This window comes from Myotis myotis, unplaced genomic scaffold, assembly GCF_014108235.1.
Source record: "Myotis myotis isolate mMyoMyo1 unplaced genomic scaffold, mMyoMyo1.p scaffold_m19_p_3, whole genome shotgun sequence".
Lineage (NCBI taxonomy): Eukaryota > Metazoa > Chordata > Mammalia > Chiroptera > Vespertilionidae > Myotis > Myotis myotis.
Genome location: NW_023416335.1, coordinates 104,770,318 through 104,791,769, shown reverse-complemented (window position 1 = coordinate 104,791,769; position 21,452 = coordinate 104,770,318). Strand labels below are relative to the sequence as shown.

Below are 21,452 nucleotides of genomic sequence, written 5' to 3'. Positions count from 1 at the left end.
TAGGTCCTTCCAAGGACCCAACTATCCTCCAATAATAATTTTTTAAATTAAATAATGCCAAAGTGTAGCTTTCCCCCATCTTCTTCAGTTCTATACTTACTGTAAAAAGACAAGTCAGGCCCTAACTGGTTTGGCTCAGTGGATAGAGCGTTGGCCTGCAGACTCGAGGGTCCCGGGTTCGATTCTGGTCAAGGACATGTACCTTGGTTGTGGGCACATCCCCAGTAGGGGGTGTGCAGGAGGCAGCTGATCGATGTTAGTCTCTCGTCGATGTTTCTAGCTCTCTATCCCTCTCCCTTCCTCTTTGTAAAAAATCAATAAAACATATTAAAAAAAAAAAAAAAAAAAAAAAGACAAGTCATCCCAAAGCAGCCAAAAAAAGGGGGGGGGGGGAGAGAATGAGTCCCTCAAAGATAGATCGCTTACTTTATCTACTTTACCATACCCCACAATGACTTCTATCATGGCATGTATAAGGTTAATTATACTCCAGTAACGAGTTATATGACCATCTCCCCAGATTTGTGAGTTCCTAAGGGGCAAGGACCATGTCTTACCTTATTCCCATCATTGAAGCAATCAAGACATGAATGAACCAAACAAAGCACTTTTTAAAAAACACGTATTATTCTCTGCTCCCTCTTGTAAAATGGATACAGAAATCAGTTTTCCAGCTAAATGTAAGACTAAGTGTGCACTCCCCTGCTTTGGAAGGAGGAAGCCTAAGGTTTGACAATCATGAATTATTGATATAACTATCATCATTTCTTAAAATTCCCTATGTGCCAAGCATTGTGCTGGCACTTCATATAAATATTTTCATTTGTTCCTCACAAGAACCCTAATAAGAACTCTTATAATTAACCACTATGCAATTGAGAAAACTGAGTATCAGAAGGAAATTAACTTGCCCAGCTAATAAGCTGCAGATGACAACATTCAAACCCAGCTGGGCACCAATCTAAAGCCCAAATTATTCTCAAAGAGCTCTAATGTGTCAAAAATGGAAAGCAAATTCATACTTCCATGGAGAGACAAGAGCACCCAGTGGGGAAAAAAGTAATTCTGAACCTCAGACACTCAGTATCTTGATTTATATTATACTTGAGGCCTGGTGCATGAATTTGTGTACAGGTGGGGTCCCTCAGGGTGGCCTGTGGAGATGGGGCCCCAGCTCGTGCCCCCAGCCTTGCAGCCCCGCCTGGCACCCCACCTCGGCCTGGTGCCGCCCCCTCACCCGCTCCACCATCCCACTTGCAGGGCAATCCGTCGGGACCAGGCCGCTGGCCCAGCTCCCTCAGCGCCTGGGAGCTGGGCAGTGGCCCCACCGCCCACAGCCATTGCTAGTGGCTGTCTGCGGGGCGATTGGGGCCCCACTCTCACCCACCTTGACCTGGCGCCGCCTGCTCATCTGCTCCACCATCCCGCCGCAGTCCTGCTCTCTTCCGGATCAGGGACGGCAGCACTTCCACTGCAACCCACTGTCGGCGCTGCACTGCCAACGCCAACCATGTTTCGCTCAGCCACCCCTGGTGGTCAGCGCATGTCATAGTGAGCAATCAAACTCCCTGTCTCCCGGTGGAACTCCTGAGGGGACACTTTGCATATTAGCCTTTTATATATATAAATATTAAAGATAGCCCGGTGACTGTATGTTTGCAGGACAGCACAGAATTAAGCACAATCCAAGTGGGTGAAGGAAGATGAACATGAATGACTGTGGCTGCCAGGCCAGCTTTAGTTTCTTTTTGCCCAACAAATCTAAATCCTGCACGCTCTAAGAAGGGTAAATAAATATGGCTTCACCCCACCAAGGATAGCTCTATGGATTGGGAGAAGCCTGTGCAGTCCTCTGTCTCACCAATGATGCCTCCTGTCAGATATATTCACCTTCTCTACTTTTCAGAGTGGTATGATTTTTTTGGTCAAGCTTTTGGAAATGGTCATTATGGTCAGTGTTCATTCAGGTATGATAATGAGTCCGAAGAAAGAAAGATGGGTTGAAAAAATGTGTCCTGAGGTAACTTTTTTGACCTTACCAAATCTAACAATAGCCACCAGTGGATCTCTGACAAAAAGAGAGCTCCATTTAGGGGCTTCATTTGTGATGCAATCTGCTATAGAAACCCCCTAAAGGAGACTGAATTCTTCATTAGGTTTCCAAATAGTCCGAGTAGCTATAGATGACAAGTGTCCAGTAATTCTGCTGTTCAATACAAGGCAAGCCCAACTCATGATGTCATCAAAGGCAGCCCTGCAGGGTTTAAGTCTCATGGGCACGACCCTACAAAATTCAGCCTGAGTCTGTTCTGCTGAATCATCAATGTTGTATCTATACCACAGTAGGCCCAGTATGGTCCCAGGTGAAATCAAATCTCATAAAGCCCACTCAAGAATAAATAAACTAGTAAATTTTTTGCCTTTTTTTCTAATTAAAAATTTTTTTTCAATTACAGTTTACATTCATTATTATTTTGTATTAGTTTCAGGTGTATATATAGCATAGTGATTAAACAATCATATACTTTACAGTGTTCCCCCCAATATTTCCAGTAGCTACCTAGCACCAGATATTCTTATTACAATACTATTGACTATATTTCCTATGCCATACTTTATATCCCCATGACTATTTTATAACTACTAGTCTGTACTTCATGATCCCTTCATCTTTTTTTACCCAGTCCTTCAACCTCCTCACTCAACCATCAGTCTATTCATACATGTTTATTTCACTTAACATAAAACCCTTTAGGTCCATCCATGTTGTCACAAATAGTAAGGTTTCATTCTTTTTCATGGCCAAGTAACATTCCATTGTATAGATGTATCACTGCTTTTTTTTTAATCTACTTGTTTACTGATGGGCGTTTGGGTTGCTTCCATAGCTTTACTACTGTAAATAATGCTGCAATGAACATAGGGGTGCATATATTCTTTTGAGTTAGTGCTTTGGGTTTATTTAGATATATATACCCAGGACTGAAATCACTGGGCCATAAGGCAGTTCCATTTTTAAATTTTTGAGAATCCTCCATACTATTTTCCATAGTAGCTGTACCAATCTATATTCCCACCAACAATGCACAGGGGTTCCCTTTTCACCACATCTTTGACAACACTTGTTTATTGATTTATTGATGATAGTCATTCTGACAGGTGTGAGGTGATATCTCATAATGGTTTTAATTTGCATCTCTCTGATGATACTGACATTGAGCACATTTTCATATGTCTATTGGCCATGTCTGCCTTGGAGAAGTGTCTATTCAAGTCCTTTGCCCATTTTTGAATTGTATTGTATTGTTTGTTTTTGGTGTTGAGTTGTATGAGTTCTTCATACATTTTGGATATTAAACCCCTATCAGATGTGTCACTGGCAAATATGTTCTTCTATTCAGTGGGTTGTCTTTTCATTTTGTTGAAAGTTTCCTTTGTTGTGCAAAACCTTTTTAGTTTGATGTAGTCCCATTTTTTTTTTAAAATTAAAAAATATTTTTAAAATTACAGTTGACATTCAATATTATATTAAATTTCAGGTGTACCAGCATAGTGGTTAGACATTTATATAGCTTACAAAGTGATCCCCCCAATAGTCTTAGTATCCACCTGGCACCATACATAATTATACTACTACTAGAGCAGGGGGCTGGGGCGGGGGGCGGAGGGGGGCACGGGAAGGAAGGGTCCCTCAGCCCAGCCTGCACGCTCTCACAATCTGGGATCCCTCTCACAATCCGGGACCGCTGGCTCCTAACCACTCGCCTGCCTGCCTCATCGCCCCTAACACCTCTGCCTGCCTGCCTGCCTGATCGCCCTTAACCACCTCTGCCTGACTGCCTGATGGCCTCTAACCACTCGCCTGCCTGCCTGATCACCCCTAACCGCCTCTGCTTGCCTGCCTGCCTGATTGCCCCAACCTCCTCTGCCTCAGCCCCCGCGGCTTCGTCTGGAAGGTCGTTCGGCTGTTCGGTCTAAATAGCATATTACACTATTATTATTATAGATTGACTATATTCCCTATTGCTGTACTTTACATCCCTGTGACTATTCTATAACTACCAATCTGTACTTCTTAATCCCTTCACTTTTCATCCAGCCCCCCAACCCCTTTCTCATCTGATAACCCTAGTTTGTTCTCAGTATCTAAAAGTCTGTTTCTGTTGTTTATTCCAGTATGTATATGTACTACATCTTCTTTAGCTAATCATCTTTTGATTGGAGCATTTATTCCATTCATATTCATAATAATTACTGATAAGTATGACGTTACTGTCATTTTATTGTTTATGGATTGTTTTTGTAGTTCTTTTCTGTTCTTTTCTTATTCTCTTCTCTTGTATGTTGTTTCTATAGTTTTGTGTTTAAATTCCTTTCTCTTTATTTCTTGTATATCTCTCTTGTAGATTTTTGGTTTATAGTTACCAGGTGTTTCAGATATACTAAGTTATGTTTATAGCAGTCTATTTTAAGTTGATGGTCGCTTGAGTTCAAATACATTCTAAAATCACTACCATTTTTACTTAGCCCCTCCACATTTATGTTTTTGTTATTATTTTTTACTTATTTTGTGAGTGTGTGTTTGTGTGCATCCCTTAGTTTACTGTTGTAATTATATATAATCTTCCTACTTTTGACTTTTAACCTAAATACTAGCTTTAGTATTGGTTAATCCACTGCTTTTATTATCTGTTTGTCTTTGTCAGTGAGATTTTTTTTCTTAAAGAAGTCCCTTTAGCATTTCTTGTAATACTGGTTTGGTAGTAATGAACTCCTTCAGCTTTTTCTTGTCTAGGAACTCACTTATAACTTAAGCTCCTTAGAGCAGAGGCAACACTCTGAGGCTGTACCATCCTCTTCATTCACATATTAGAGTTGCCATTATATAGCTAAAATTTACCTCTATGATGGAAGAATGCTAATAGCAAGTGCTCCCAAGCTCTGCAAGAAACCAAGTTAAATTTTTTCAATTACTTATTTTCCTGGAATTAACCCTTCCTCCTAACCTTTCTTAGGCCAGTAGAATAGTTGCTTTGAAAATGCCTCTATTTTTGTCTTACCAGAGAAAATTAAGTCAGAAAAGCCAAATTCTCTTCAGTCTAAAAGTACTAGGTGCATTCATTAAAAAAAAGATTCTTTTCATATGTGAGAAGCCCCCCTCTCTTCTAGGTACCCAAGACTGAGCTTTATGAATAAATCGAAAAGATCTGTAGTTATGGCTCTGCTCTGTTCCTTTTTCTATCTTGCTTAATAGCATGAACTGGAGAAGACAAAAGAGCAAGAGCTTTGCTGGCTGCTTTTTGAGGCCTGTCCCATAGAGAAAACAATCAGGTTTGAGGTTTATGCCATGACATCATTAGCCACCTATCAACACAGAGATGGCAGAGTAGGTTTTGTCTATGAAACCAGCCACTGCAATTCAAATTGCAAGGGGCAGTGCAGGTGTAAGATAGGGTTTTCTTTTACCCTGTTTTTGCATTCAACTAAAGAAGTGAGAAGCAGGTGGGGGAAACCCAAAAGTTCCTAGGTGTAAGCAACAGGCCATCCAGGTCCGTATACCTATGCCCCTACCACTTGCCACTTCTTACTCCTCCCAAGACTGACAGAAGAAACATTTGTTCTGTGAGGCACTGTGAGAAATCTTCTCCATGCTCACTGCCAAGGAAATAGAATTTTAGGAAAGTTGTTTTGTGTTACTTGAGCATGTATGTATGTATTCTTTTTTAACTTTTTATGTTGTTGTTAATCCTCATCTGAGGATATTTTTTCCATTTATTTTTTTAAAAATATATTTTATTGATTTTTTTACAGAGAGGAATGGAGAGGGGTAGAGAGTTAGAAACATTGACGAGAGAGAAACATTGATCAGCTGCTTCCTGCACACTCCCCACAGGGGATGTGCCCGCAACCAACGTACATGCCCTTGACCAGAATCGAACCTGGGACCCTTGAGTCCACAGGCCGACGCTCTATCCACTGAGCCAAACCGGTTAGGACTTTTCCATTGATTTTTAAAGAGAAGGGAAGGAAGCGAGAGAGGGAGGAGAGGTAGGGAAAGAAGGAGATAGGGAGGGGCGGGGGGGAGAAAGAGAGATCAATGTGAGAGAGACACATGGATTGGTTGCCTCCTGCACACTCCACGACCAACTGAGGCCCAACTGAGGCCCTGAGATCAAACCTGCAACCCAGGCACATGCCTTTGACCAGGAATCATATTCATGACCATTTGGTGCATGGGCTGACACTCTAATCACTGAACAACACTGGCCAGGGCTGTGTTTTCACATAGGGTTTCAAAGCAGTGAAGGGAGTGGGGATTAAAAGGAAAACACTTTGGTTATACAGACATTAGCTAAAATCTCTACACAGAAATTTAACAGCCTTACTTGTGCACCACAGCTTGTTATTTTCAGTTCATTTTCTTCACAGAAAATATGGACCACATTATGAATGAAGCTATTTAGCTAAAGTTAGAATATGCAAGAAGAGAGGGGGTGGCAGTGACAGAGGGCACAGGACTCCAGGAGAGTAGGGGGTAAAGAAGAAAACTCACAGAGCTAAGCTTAATGTGGTCTCTCTGCCAATTCAAGCATATTATTACATTAGGTCCTGAACAATAAAGTTGGAGGCAGGGAGAGCATGGCTGACCCAGCCCCCGCTTTGCTAATGACACAAAGGGAACAAACATCCATGCAAAGTTCACCCTAACAATTTTGTGTACCAGCCAGCTCTCCTGGGAATCCACCGGCCAAGACTGCTGGGCACAGCCAGGCAGCAAGGAGGACAAGCACTTAGCTCTGATCAAAGGCCAAAGCAACTGGATTTCAAGAGATGGGAACTACAAAGCTCACCTACAGCTACATAAGAAAAAACTGCATTTGTAAATGAAAACAGTGCATCTGAAAGTGGTAGGAGATGCCTAGACTTCTGATGGTCTGATGCTGGGTCTTCACATAGTTATCTGAGGGTGGAATGGGGCACACCATGCTGATAAATCACTGTGCTATTTACTTCTGATATCACTGCACCCCTCTAAGCTCTTAAAGCTTACTATAAATGATAAATATACTATCAAATTAAATATGAATTAAATAATGAATATAAATTAAATATGAATGTCTCAATCACAAGCAGTGAAACTTCGGGTTCTTTTTTTTTTTTAAGGTATGACTAGATGTAAAATTAAGATTAAGCCAATAAATATATAATCTAATATTAACTTCAGGCTTAAACTAGCCATTAGATCCATTTCCCCTGGTTCTGCTTGGCCTGTAGTGGAGTGAGAAGACTGCCAGCTGATAGTCTTTATTTTTTCCCATCACCATTTATTCCCCCTATACCTCCTCCTCCACCCTCTCCCCCTACCATAACCTAAATCTTAAAGCCACCAAAGGCTTGTATTCCCTTTCTCTTATCAACTAATGTATATGAAAGTATAAATTTCAGATGACACCTTGAGTATGGCTCATCCTGGCTCATCTGAAAGCAAGGTCCTTGACTAGCTCACCTGATGCATGAGTGCCAACATCTGCTGTGAGCCTTCTGAGCACCTGATCCACACTGAATCATGGGAACAGGACAGTCACCCATTATGGGAAAAAGAAGAGCCAGAACAAAGGCACCAACTATGATCCTCAATCATTTATGTCCCTGGGTTTCCCTAAATAAAACAATAGCAAGATCCACATGAGGAAGTACTTTCTTCTACCAGAGAAGTGACCACTTGAGACTCGGCTGTTAATGGGGAAAGTGGACCCTGCTACTCAGGGAGACACAGGGGCTCTGTGAAAGCAGTGGATCCCCCCACCAGCCTGCCAGGAGCACCAGTGTGCCCCACCTCCACCATGTTCTCACCACCCACCAAAGAATGCCTTTCTAGGCCAGCCTACCACATCAAAGACCACAGACAAGGCTTCTCTTCTGCCCAGAGATCAGAGAAAGAGGAGTGAGAGATATAATCACCTCCCAGACCAAGATAAAAGAAATGAAATGAGGCATAAAGGCCAAGCACCATATGAGCACTTCACTATTGGTCAGTATGATGGAAGGTCAGGCCACGTGGTGTCAGGGCAGAGCAGGGTTGAGGGCAGTTTGCTGAGAGCACAGCTACTTTCTCAGGAGATGGAAAAGGCAGAAATAAGCCCAGAAGGAAACAAAAGCAATACCCTTAGTAAGTTGTTAAAAATCTGGTCTGAAGGTTGAGACAGAACATCCTCCCTGGCAAAAACAGGGTATTAAGCATTAGGAGAGAATGTGGCATGCAGACATACTTGAGCTGGTCACATCTCAAGTACTTGAGATTGTTTTCCTTGGGGTCTCCCCTGTCTGTCCCAGGAGTTTAGGGACTCTCACCAGCTTTACTCAGAGCAGTTCCTTTTGCATCTGCTTTGTAGTTTGGGAGGCCAGGGAAGATTTCATTTTCCATGATTTGGGAAAGATTTCTTTCTTAAAAAAAAATTTGTTTTTTTTTAAATTGATTTCAGAAAGAAGAAGAGACAGGGAGAGAGAGAAACATCAATAATGAGAATCATTGATCAGCTGCCTCCTGCACAACCCCTAATGGGGATCGAGCCCACAATCCGGGCCTGTGCCCCGACCGGGAATCAAACCCTGACCTCTGGTTCATGGATCAACACTCAACCACTGAGCCACACCAGTCGGACTGGGATCCCTACTTTTTTAAAACAGAAAAAGGGCAAATAAGACAGCTTGCAGATCATATTAGAATAGCTGGCACAGCTTCCTTTTTGACCCTCTGCTCTGCAGCTGGTATGCCTCCTGTGTGAAACAGTGACCCAGGCTGTGCATTTTCTGTACAAACATGACCCGTCGGAGTTTCTTCCATTAAGTGTGAGGAGAGTTGCTTTGTCAGTGGGACACATCTCTGCTTATATATATACAAAAGATCTCTCACGAAAAGCCTCTGTGAGAAGACCTACCACCACCCGGAATGTCGTACGTAGCCCTCACAGTGAATATTCTCAATGTCAGACACATATGCACACCTGCACATACACATTCACAAACATACATATCCCAAGAATTACCAGGGAACACACATCCAAAATCACCAAGTTCCTTTTACCTGGAACATATAGTAAAAAGCCTATATTTTGCAGTAATGTTTGTTTGTTTCTTCCTTTTAACGAGGGTTGACATATTTTCTCTTCTTTGTTCCAAAGCACACTCTACTCTGCGCTTGGTAATCACAGGAGGACCATATTTGACTGAGAGAGCAGTCAGCAGGTTCTCCTAAGCTGCCTATTTTTAGCGGCTGGTTCTTCCTGTCCTGTTCCTCGGGAATGCTCCTCCCTCTGTTCTCCAGCAAACTACACTAGTGAGGACACAGAACCCTAACACCAAGCAGGAAGGTAGGGCTGAAAGCCCTGAGATTGCCTCTCTACTCTTTAGACTTCAGAGTATGGAGTGAAGAGCTTGGAGTAAAAGTGGGAGGGAAAAAATTTTTTAACTTTCAAAGAAAGTAGGAGTGTTACTTCAGAAGAGAAATACTATACATAAATTGTTATCCATCTAAGTTCAGTGCAAAGCTGCTGTGCCACAAGACGGGACTGGCATACCTTCTCCTCTTTGTTCTCTCGGGCAAGCCCATGGCTAACTGCACACATTCACTTTGCAGCCTGTATCCCTGCAGTGAAGGCTGAACCAGCCAAGACAGTCACTCAACCTGAGGAACCAAGGCCGCCCACCAGCAAAACCATGACTCCAATGAGTTGGGCCAGTGTTCTCTTTTTACTAAGCAAGTAAGTCAGAAAAAAGAGATCCCTTAAGAAAACAGGAAAACATTAGGATAAACTCCAAGATGTGGCCCTCCTTTCATTAAACCTCACAGTATTATATACAGGCAGCTGTTATAGAATTACCAGCATGTACTGAAAAGTGGATTCTTAAACCTGATTTTTCATTGACTTGGCATTGTAAAATTTTAAGTACTGAATTTTAAAATGCTAGCATGATTTATAACAAGCTTCAGATATAGAGGGTGAAACAGATGCAATGCCTAACAGAAGGCATGCCCTCTATTTTATTTAAAATCAAGAGTACAGGAAATGCCCTAGCCAGTTTGGCTCAGTGGATAAAGCAGTGATGGCGAACCTTCTGAGCTCGGCGTGTCAGCATTTTGAAAAACCCTAACTTAACTCTGGTGCCATGTCACATATAGAAATTTTTTGATATTTGCAACCATAGTAAAACAAAGACTTATATTTTTAATATTTATTTTATATATTTAAATGCCATTTAACAAAGAAAAATCAACCAAAAAAATGAGTTCGCGTGTCACCTCTGACACGCGTGTCATAGGTTTGCCATCACTGGGATAGAGCGTTGGCCTGCAAACTGAAGGGTCCCAGATTCTATTCTGATCAAGGGCACATGCCCAGGTTGCAGGCTTGATCCCCAGTAGGGGGTGTGCAGGAGGCAGCCAATCAATGATTCTCTCTCATCATTGATGTTTCTCTCTCTCTCTCCCACTCCTTTCCTCTCTGAAATCAATAAAGAAATATATTTTTTAAAACTATATTTAAAAAAAAGAGTACAGGAAATGATGGTCCCGCTGGTGAACATAATGATTTTCATCTTCAAAGAGCTTGACATTAATTTGTTAATTCATCCACAGATTCCATGCCTCCCACCCAATACATCACTAACAACAGGTAAAACACAACCTGTCAGTACTTGACACAGGGCACTCATGCTAAGGTCTCAGGTGCTCAAGCCTTTACTCCAACAAAGTAAGTGCACAACAGCTTAACAGGTCCCCAGCTGACCTACCAAATGTTTGTACCACCCATCTTCCCTTCTGCTGCCTGCCATTAAAGAAAAAATCATTTTTACAATTTGGCAAGTCCCTTCACCCACTCCCTGTCCAGAGGAAGTGCAAGAGCTTGGGGAAGGACACAAAATTTATTGTGTCCTTTCGTACTTTTTCTTGTCCTTTTAGCAGGACACTTATTTAGTTCAGATTCTGTCTTCTAATAGTCTGTTTTATACATTTATTTGTAGAAGCATAAATACTGGGTGGGATGGGTAGAGGTGGAATGGGCGCAGTGCTCCAAGGCAGAGCATAGCAAGGCAGTGTTTTCCCTCTGTCAAGCTCCTTCTCCACACACATCCTCACATGTCCATCAAACACCATTTGATAGCAGGCACTCCTCCTCCATGAGATGGGTATTCTTGGGAAAGCAGACACAGATAGGAACCTTACTTATGGCCCATCCTGGAAATCATAAAACAATACGGGGTGGGGGGGGGTGGGGGCGCAGATCTAACATGACTCTTAGAAAAAATTTTCTCTATTTTGTCCCTTTTATAAAACGTAAAGTATCTCAAAGATTAGCAAGAATCCAATTAAAGTAATTTTAAATTCTAGTTATTGTTGAGTCCCTAAATACATTCATTTTGTACCATCTAGCTACCATTCACCAAGCACTTATGTTATATGCTTTATCTACATTATCTCATTTTATCTTCAGCACAACACTGTAAGTGTAATCACAGAACCAGCTCAAATTGGTCCTATCATGTTTCTAACAAGACCCGGAACCTACGTTTAAACCTTGAATTCAGCACTTAGACTAACACATGATCACCACTCACAAGTAATACTTGTGAATTCTTAACTGCTCCCTGCCATGGAACCAAAGGACTGGGACTTGAAGAGAAACTACAGTAAACACTGGAACCCTTTTAGAAGCAAAGGGTCCACTGCCCAGAAAGATCTGGTGCTGAAACCCTTAAATCTTGCCCTGAGCTCTGGACAGAGGAGACAGATTTGGGCTTTGCCTCCTGTCTCCTTGCTAGTTGACCTCACAATAAAACCTCTTTTCATTTCTCAAAGGCCAGTGCAATAGTATTCGCTTCTGCACATGTCAAACAGTGAACCCTGGCTCAGTAACATTATGTTACCCCAATTTTAGAGATCAGATAAATAAGTTAAGGTTTGGAGAGAATAATCAAATCTTCTCAGGTCACACACAGACAGTAAGTGATGGAGCTAGGAAAATTTATCTAAGGATTGGCTAGCTCCAATGACTATGCCCCTTACATCAACATTGCCTCACTTGGTGAATTAAATTTTATTGTGTCCTTTCATACATTTTCTTGTCCTTTCAGAAGTAAATTTTTATGAGCCTGCATATGTCATACTTCTCATACAATTCCCTACATACTCTGACAAATTTTTTAATAAATGGTGACTCCCAGTCAATCTACAAATATTAACTAGTGCCTATTCTGTGTCAAAGTTGGGTCAGGTACTACAATGAGATTAAGAAGAGAAGAATTTGGTCTGGCCAGTGTTGCTCAGCGGTTGAGTGTCAACCCAGGAACCAAGAGGTCATGGTTCAATTCCCAGTCAGGGCACATGCCTAGGTTGCAGGCTCTATCCCCAGAAGGGGGCGTGCAGGAGGGGTAAGAGTTTCTCTCTTATCGATGTTTCTACTTCTCTATTCCTCTCCCTTCCTCTCTCTAAAAATCAATAAAAAACACATTTTTAAAAAAGAATAATTTGTAAAGGGGAGGAAGAAATAATGAAACAGTTAACTAATAATAAAAAGTGATAAATAAATACAACATGAGACCTATAAGCAAATGCTTCTCCAAGCACACAAATCACCAAATCACTGAGGAATACTGTTCCTATGTGGATTCAGTATGTCTGGATGGTGCCTGAAATGCTACATTTCTAACAAGCTCCTACACAATGCCCATACTAATCAACAAGGAGCTAAAGTCATTCAAAGGATTGCCTGGGCCAGGGTACTCTAGAAAAGGTAAAGAAGTGAATCAGAAACAGAGCCCTAGAAGACTGAGTAGATTAGAGAAGTTTGGTTGAAATGTCAGGAAGGGAGAAAATAATATTTTAGAAAGAGGGGGAAAAACTTGGGCAAAGGTGAAACACAAACACACAGGTCATTCAGGGTATAGTTATCTATTTTTAAAATGATAGAATATTCCTAAACTGTATGAACCCTTGATTGCCAGGAATTACAGAATTATTTAATTCTCTTTGAAGAGTCCTGAGAATAAGAGTTTCTTACTGACTGGCCTGAGAATAAGCTTGAAGGAAGGAATAACCTGAGTTTGTTGATCAAATAAAGGGTAACACCCATGGTGAATGAACATCTTTCAGAAGGCAGCACCAACTGCTTGGCTACTTGGTAACACTCAGATGTTTAATGCCTTGAACTTTGGCACACACTCAACTACTAGACAAAGAATGTTTCATGAGATATTTTTAAGTACTTACCATACCATAATGAACAGGAAAGGAAATCCCACAGTCAGCTCCACCCTATGTTGGCCTCCTAACACAGGTCTCCCAGGAGAAGGGCCAGAATAGTGGTCTTTCCAACTGTGCCATTTGGTGATGTGGCCCAACTTCCTGGCTGGGTCACTTCCTCTGCTGTTTCAGACAAAGTGGCACTGATGTTCTCAATAAGTTCCTCAGCAAACAGAAATGAATGCCAGAAGCAAGGAAAAGTTACTTTGACGACCCCATAGCTTGCACATTGTGTCTGTTTTGAAGAGGCAGGGTGGTATGGCAGAACTGTATTCAAAATTAGGAACAGGAATCTGAATCAGAGCTCTGTCATTTAATAAGTTAGATAACCTCTCTAAATCCATTTACACATTTACAAAATGGAAATTACAATCCAAACTCTATCTACCTTACTATTGTGGATCAAATTTGACAGTGAGTGTGTGAAAATGCTTCATAAGATGTAAAGTACTGTAAAAACACAATTCTTTACTCCTAAAGGGACTGGGAAATAAGAGAGGCCCTTTATGACACTCTTCCTTTCATGTCAATACTCCATTGCTTATATCTAGTATTTATTATCCCTTTTGTGAAAGGAAAAACTCAAAGCACCAAAAAGAAACTGTGGACTTATTTAAGGTCAAATATGACTTTTGAGGAATGAAATGACTGCTAAAGGATGCCATGAAATCAAACATTTTTCTTTTATGATATTAAGAGAGGAATCTACTAATTCACTTCTAGAGAATCAATATGTTAACATTCTGTGAAGGTGCCCAGCAGAAGTCAGATCACTCAGAACTCCACTCACATTATCTGACGTGAAACCGAACATGGAAGTGACCTGAAGGATGGGAACAGGATTCCTGTACTGATTCAACAGCTCATAGACCATCCAACCTTGGATATAACACTTGTTTGGGCAAGGCTGCAGACTCCTTTTCTATAAAAAAGGCAGGACTGGACTAGCTAAGTGATTTAACCTTTTGTTAGTATCCATCCCCAAATCTAGAACAGGTAAACGTTGCTCTGACTGAAATAGGGGTAGGTAGACCCCAGCCTTCCCAGTACCCCATTTATCTTTCTCCAGACCCTTTCAACAATCTTGTGTTTTCTTTTCTTGGAGGTACCACCGAAGAAATTCCAGTGTCCAGATTATAAATCTCTGCAGTAAATCATCGGTTCTGACATGCAAAGGCAGCATAGCATGCCTCCTCCTTAAATCTCGCACCACGTTACGCTCTCCCAGCCTTTTACTATTTGCTACAATTCTGGAGGTGAGGAGGCAGAACTAAACCACCACTGATTTCCTGACATCACTCTCACCCACCTCAAAAACAGCTTCTCAGAGTGGGAAGTAGGAAGGACAAGCAAAAGAACTCCACATAAGCCAGGACTACCTCTCCCTGGGAAATAAGGGAAGTGGTCTGATAGGTGAGGCCAGATTCCAGGTATGGGTGAGCTCCCAAGACCCCCAGGCCTTCCATAAAGTGCTCTATCTTACCTACCCCATGACCAGTTATAATGGTTTGGGGGGAGTGAGGGTAGGAAGTGTATTAAGAATTAATATCCCAATATCCAACAAACAAGAAACCCCTCTTTTTTAATCCAACCAACTGAGCCACACTGGCCAGGGCAAGAAACCCCTCATTTTAGTCTTTGAGAAAAAGAAGAGTTATTAAAGAAATATTCTGGCCTGAGCTGGTTTGGCTCGGTGAATAGAGTGTCAGCCTGCGGACCGAAGGGTCCCAGGTTCAATTCGGGTCAAGGGCACATGCCCAGGTTGTGGGCTCAATCCCCAGTAGGGGGCATGCAGGAGGCAGCCGATCGGTGATTCTCTCTCATCATTGATGTTTCTATCTCTCCCTCTTCCTTCCTCTCTGAAATCAATAAATATATATATTTTTTGAAAAGAAATATTCTGGGGAAGAAGTATAATATTTATATAAAATACAGGGCTAGAAAGATGTAATACATATAGTAAACTGATCGTGAAAGAAAGTGGAAAATTACCCTTTGCTGTAATATAAGATCCATGAAGGTAAGGATTTTTAACTGTGTGGCTCATTACTATTATCTCTAGCAGAAGAGTGCTTAGAACACAGTGGGCATTAAAACACTTGTTGAATGAATAATGAGGGAGAAGCAGATTTCTGATATGGGTAAGGGCATAGGCTTGAGTCAAACAGAATTAGAGTCAAATCCTGGTTTTGCTACTAATTAGCTGTGTGACTTTAATCAAGTCACTCAGTCTCTCTGAAACTCAATACCCACAGCATAGGACTTTGTTAAGAATTAATTGATAATGCATTTAGCCACTAGAATGCCTAGCACAAAGTAAGTGTTCAATAAATGGTGGCTAGTCTGGCCAATGTGGCTTAATGGTTGAGTATCAACCTATGAACCAGAAGGTCAAGGTTCAATTCCTGGTCAGGGCACGTGCCCGGCTTGTGGGCTTGATCTTCAGTAGTGGTTATGCAGAAGGCAGCTGATCAATGATTCTCTCTCATCATTGATGTTTCTATCTCTCTCTCCCTCTCCCTTCTGCTCTGAAATAAAAAAATAAATATATATCAAAAATATTTTTTTAAATGGTGGCTATTAGCTGTAATCATCCTCTTTCCATCTCACTCCTCAAAACCCCCTGGTTTGTTCAGGTATAAAAGAAAGCCAGGCACCTGAAAGACTCAAAGGTTCAGACTGGGAATGACAGTTCCATTCTGACCCTAACTTAACCTAAACCACAGGTGTGTCTGCCCCACCCCCAAACACTCTATGACTTTGTTCCTGTGAAATCCATGCCCTCCCATTCCCCATTCTATACAGGGAACCTTCCTTCTGTTCCACTTAGGAGAGGATGTGAATATCAGTACAGTGAGGAATTAGCAGTGACTGTTCACCCAAGGCAGACCCAGCACTGGAATAAGCTGTGTGCAGCAGTGCACATATAGAAAGATTCCCAGCTGAGAACCATTTAAAATCTAAGAGCCAAGACAGTCTCCTACACTCACACACTTATTTTCACCTACCATCATCTCTCAATATACTAACCTAATTCTTACAAATTCACACTTTCATGTGCTACTGCTGGGAGCAACGTTTTCTAAGATGAACTCCACATTTCTCTTGACAGTTTGCTCCATTTGTGCATCTCAATGTGTCAGTGACAATTTCCTGGACAACTTCCAGCCAGGGTGGGAGGTGGAAACACTTCTCATGCCTGAAAAGCCCCAAGCTGATATCACAGAGCTGCTGAGGATTCAAATTGAAGAAGATCCGAGAGGTATCTAACTGACTCACTGAGCTGAGTATAGGATCCAGGTTTCCTAAGGACTTGGGTCCAGAGAATTTAAAGTTTTCACAATTTTTAGTCATAAACCAAAATCTTGGTCCATTAAACAGTGCTTATGAATGTATATGTGTACAAGGGAAGAAAAATGAGCCATCTCTTAGGAGATGCAGCCATAGAAGAGAAGCTGCAGAGGGGACATGAACATATACTTCAGCTTCTCATACTTAAGTCTGCACTGGCTCAATCCACCATGTTCAGAGATGCTGTGTGCTCACCCAGTGCCCACTCCTCTGAGGCATCCTGCTATGAGAAGCCAAACATCAAGATCACAACTTCTAAAAAAACCCTAGGATTTAGAGAGGGGAAGGGGAGAAAGGGCTCAGAGACATAAGAACAGCGACCTCCCAGGTATGCCCAGGCCTTTATTGCCACTGCTGCTAAGATATCACCCACAGAAATACATGCACTCTCTCACTCACTAGAATTCCAACAAACTCCTGCAATTAGATTATTATTTAGTTCAAAGGAGAGAAGCAAGAACATCCAGAAAGTCTCTGGAGAAAGAAACACTGTATTTATGTTCAGCTCCTCTCAATGTTCATGAGAGGGCAGGAAGAAGTGGATCCACATGAAGTAAAAGTATGTTAGACACTAACTAAAGCACACTAAGTACAGCAAAGACTTCTTTCTTATAATAGAACCCCAAATTTATTAGGGCCAACAATGTACTCAGTTACAAAACCACATTTCCCAGCCTTCCTTGCAACCATGTTTTCTAAGTTCTGGCTAATAAAATGTGAGCAGAAGTGTGTGAACCTTCCAGAAAGACCTTATAGGAAATGTCTCACATGGGAGAGCAACATTTTGTCTTTCTCTACATTTCCTCCCTTTTGTATTTTCCCTGGTGAAATATGATAGCTGGAGCTCCAGCAACCATGTTTGACCATGGAAACCTAAAAGGATGGAAATCATGTGCCAGTGTAGTAAAGTTAGGTCAAGTTACTCTCACCTGTCAATCTATGGAGTGGACCACAAGCTGCAGCTAACAGGCCTAAAACTGCTATCTTTCTAGATAGAAGGAGTCAGGACTTTGACCATGAAGCCCGCCAAACTGGTTCTGGAGCTTCCACCTCTAAGTTTCTATTACATAAAGCAGAAAATCTCCTTTCATGTTTAAGCCATATTTTGCAATTTCCAACTGAAACTAATCGTAACTGATGCATATACCTTAATAGAAGTCTATATTTCCTCAGGGACACACTGAAGGAGCTAAAATGGCTCATCTATATCATAAAAGCCTAAGCAATTGTTATGGTGGAATGACCAGAACGACCAGTCGCTATGATGCGCAATGACCACCAGGCAGCAGATGCTCAATGCAGGAGCTGCCCCTGATGATCAGTGCACTCCCACAAGGGGAGTGCCGCTTAGCCAGAAGTCAGGCTCATGGCTGGCAAGTGCAGTGGCAGTGGCGGGAGCCTCTCCTGTCTCTTCAGCAGTGCTAAGGAGCAGCGAGCCAAGCAGTAAGGAGCAGTGAGCAGGTGGGCGGTAAGGAGCAAGGAGTCCCGTGGGAAGCGAGCCTAAACTGGCAGTCGGACATCCCCCAAGGGGGTCCCAGACTGTGAAAGGGTGCAGGCCGAGCTGAGGGACCCCCTCCCCCAGTGCACAAATTTTGTGCATGGGGCCTCTTGTCTATATATATAAAAGCCTAGGTGTCCAAACAACCGTTTGACCGGTCACTATGATGCACATTGACCACCAGGGATCAGATGCTCAATGCAGGAGCTGCCCTCCTGGCAGTCAGTGCACTACCACAGCAGGAGCGCCACTCAGCTCACTGACGGGACCCAGACACCAGGTTCACAGCTGGTGAGTGGCAGCGGTGGCAGCAGGCACAGCAGGGCCAGGATGAGTGGGAGTGGCGCGGCACCTGGCCCGGGCTCAGGCTCCTCCCTGGCCGCCTGCTGCTTCGTGCACTGCATCCTTCCAGGGATGTCGGACTGCTGGTTTCGGCCTGATCCCCGCAGGCTGACATCCCCCGAAGGGTCCTGGATTACGAGAGGGTGCAGGCCAGGCTGAGGGACCCCACAGGTGCATGAATCCGTGCACCAGGCCTCTAGTAGTCTTATATGGAGGCAGGACAGACTCCACCATGGCAGCTTATCAACTGGTGCCTGCTTACAGAAAACAGCTATGGCTGGAGTTCAGTGGTAAGCAGTCCTGCTACCAATAAAAGGGCAAAGCTTTTCTGAGGGAGTTAAAAAGGAAGAAATATCCACCCCCAAGAAACTAAATATTTCCCATTACTCATAACTGAAATCTCAAGATAAACAGATACAATAAGATGGCATGATTTGATCTCTTAAGTGAACCCTGGATGATATAAACCTATAGATTTTCCTTAAAATAATGTAAATCCCCTAACAATCAAATTCTAACACTTTTAGGCCAGCCCTCTTCTAGTTCTAACTCCTGCAGAAAAGCCGTACTAATACAAAGCTCAGCAAATCTCTTAACACAGTTCATTAACTCACCAAGTAAGACTCACTCTTACTAGAGTGATTTTAGGACTGCAGGCCATATTGTTAACTGTGTTATGTTCCCCAAAATGTAAACGCCTCAGAGTCAGAGGCTAGGTGAAATGAACACTCTTCGTAGTGTTGATGACAAATGTCTGGAGTAGTTATAGAGAAAAAAAAAAAAAGAAAGCCAAGTTACAGCATGGCTCTGTCCTTCTTCCAAAGATAGCTCCTTAGCTGGTCTAAGACTTAATCCTCATCCTCTTCTATTAAAGCTGGAACAGATGAATTTCTCTACCCCAAAAGCCAAAGATATCCCTTGACAGGTCAAGTTGAACTATCTGTGGGCCAGAACTGACCAAAAGGAGGGGGCTGAGGCAATGGTGGCTCTGGACCTCAGGCCTGTTTTATGGTGTGAAATGCAGCTGGCACCAGGAATGGTTTATAATGGCTGCCTACCATTTGGAGAAGGGAGGAAGGGTAGGATTGTTCTTGCTAATAAAGCATTAGGTAGGTTAAAGAAATAAATTCCCTCCTGATAGGGATGGAATCCTTCTAGAACAGAAAAGCAAATATAAATAAAGGTGGGGATGGGGGACTGGAATGGATACAGGAAAAAAATGATTAACTGGATGGAAGACAGGTCTTATAAGGAAAGGTTAAAGGAACTGGACTCATTTGGCATAAAACAAAATACTCATGATACCTCCCCTGCCTTTAAGATCCAGCAGTATTACAGTGCCCAGAAATGCACTTAATATGCAAAAAGCATTTAATTTTGTGAAATGACTGATTAGCAAAAGGAAGCTGATAATTCTCTCTCCACCTCACAGGAAAAGATGAAGACAGGATGTGTATAAAGAATAGCAGAGCAGTTGTAGGGAAGCTATGCTCACCTTCAAGGGATGACACAACTCCTTCTGTACCTCCACAAAAATTTACTCAACTCCCTCAGTACTACTCTCACTGCACTGCCATCACTTTGCAGTGAGCTCAGTAGGGGTAGCAACCAGTTTTATTCCTCTATGTGTGTACATACATGAGCCCCAGAGCCTGGTCCCCAGTACATAATGGATGCAGAATAAATGCCTAAAGCCAAAAGATATTTACCGTTCACTCCCTATATTCCAGGCACATGGCACAGAATAGTGAACAAAACAAACAAAACTTCCTGTCCTCCTGGAGCTTTCATTCTAGTGGTAGAGAGACAACACACAGCAAACCCTAACATATTAAAAGGAAATATATGCTATGAAGGAAAAACAGGGTAGATGGGGGGCTGGAAGTGCTGTATAGGTTGAGAAGAGGTGGTGATGTTAACCAGGATGGCTGAGAAGCCTTAAGGAAAGTGAAAGCAGAGCAAAGTACTAAGGGAGCCAGCCAGGGTTACTTGGGAGCCTCTGAGGCAAGGGAACAGCATGTGCAAAGCAAGATGGGCTTTAGCTTTCATCAGAGTGGGATGGGGGCATTGGGAAACCACTGCAGAAGTTTAAACAAGAAAGAAGAGACTGCAACCCAGGTTTTAATAGGACCACGTTGGCTGTTGTGCTGACAATCTAAGGATACAAGGGCAGGGGTACAGGGAAAGTGGTTTGAAGGTTACTGGGGAGAAAAAAAAAAAAAAGCTAGGGGATAGGTGATAGTGGCATAGCCTAGAGAAGTATCAATATAGGTTGTAGGCAGATTGTGGATCAAAATATGAAATAAAATTTAAAGAATTTATTAATGAATAAAATATGAGGTATGAGAATAAGAGAGGATAATCCAAAGATTTCTGACTTGAAGAACTGAGAAGATAAATGAACAAACTAACAAGAGAGCAACTACAGAAACCTCCTTCCTAAATAACCCCATGACCAGTCTCACTGTGCAAGAATTGTCAGCCCCTGGGGAAGAGGGCCACCTGGCAGAGGTCTGCTCCCATACTCAAAATCTGACCACGAGAACACCTATCTCCAGATCAGCCTCTCAGCCTCCACTTTGCTTCTACACTCTCGACTCCATGATCCTTCCCTAAGTGGATGGGCACATGGTCTCAGACCCATAGGAAATGCTCTTGGAGCCCCTTATCAATCCTCAACAGGTCCAAAACAGCTTAAGAGGGCTCCTGATGAAGTAAAAGTCCACATTTTCAATACATACACCAACTCCTAGAGTTTGCTCCTTACACTTGTGCTACTTGAAGAGGCAATATCTCTAACATGGCAAGAGTTGTCCAGACTTGGGGATGGAGGTGGGTAAACAGGAGATAAGAAAGGGAAAGCGAGAGAGGCTGAAGAGTCTGTACCCCATACCCACCCCCCGGCTTTGCCTACCCTCAGATAGGTATGATGCAGTAGTGGTGGCAGCAAGTGTGGTATGG

At 42.5% G+C, this 21,452-nt stretch overlaps 1 protein-coding gene across 5 annotated transcripts in view; it reads right to left on the bottom strand.

Moving 5' to 3' along the window:
* MICAL3 (microtubule associated monooxygenase, calponin and LIM domain containing 3) overlaps nt 1-21,452 on the bottom strand; it is a 269,337-nt gene that overhangs the window by 203,396 nt on the left and 44,489 nt on the right. The window contains exon 2 of one of the 5 annotated variants that reach the window (XM_036301482.1): nt 13,268-13,567. The exons of the other annotated variants lie outside the window; for them this stretch is intronic. The gene's annotated coding sequence lies outside the window, so the exon portion shown is untranslated. The remainder of the gene's footprint in view (nt 1-13,267; nt 13,568-21,452) is intronic. 5 annotated transcript variants of the gene reach the window in all.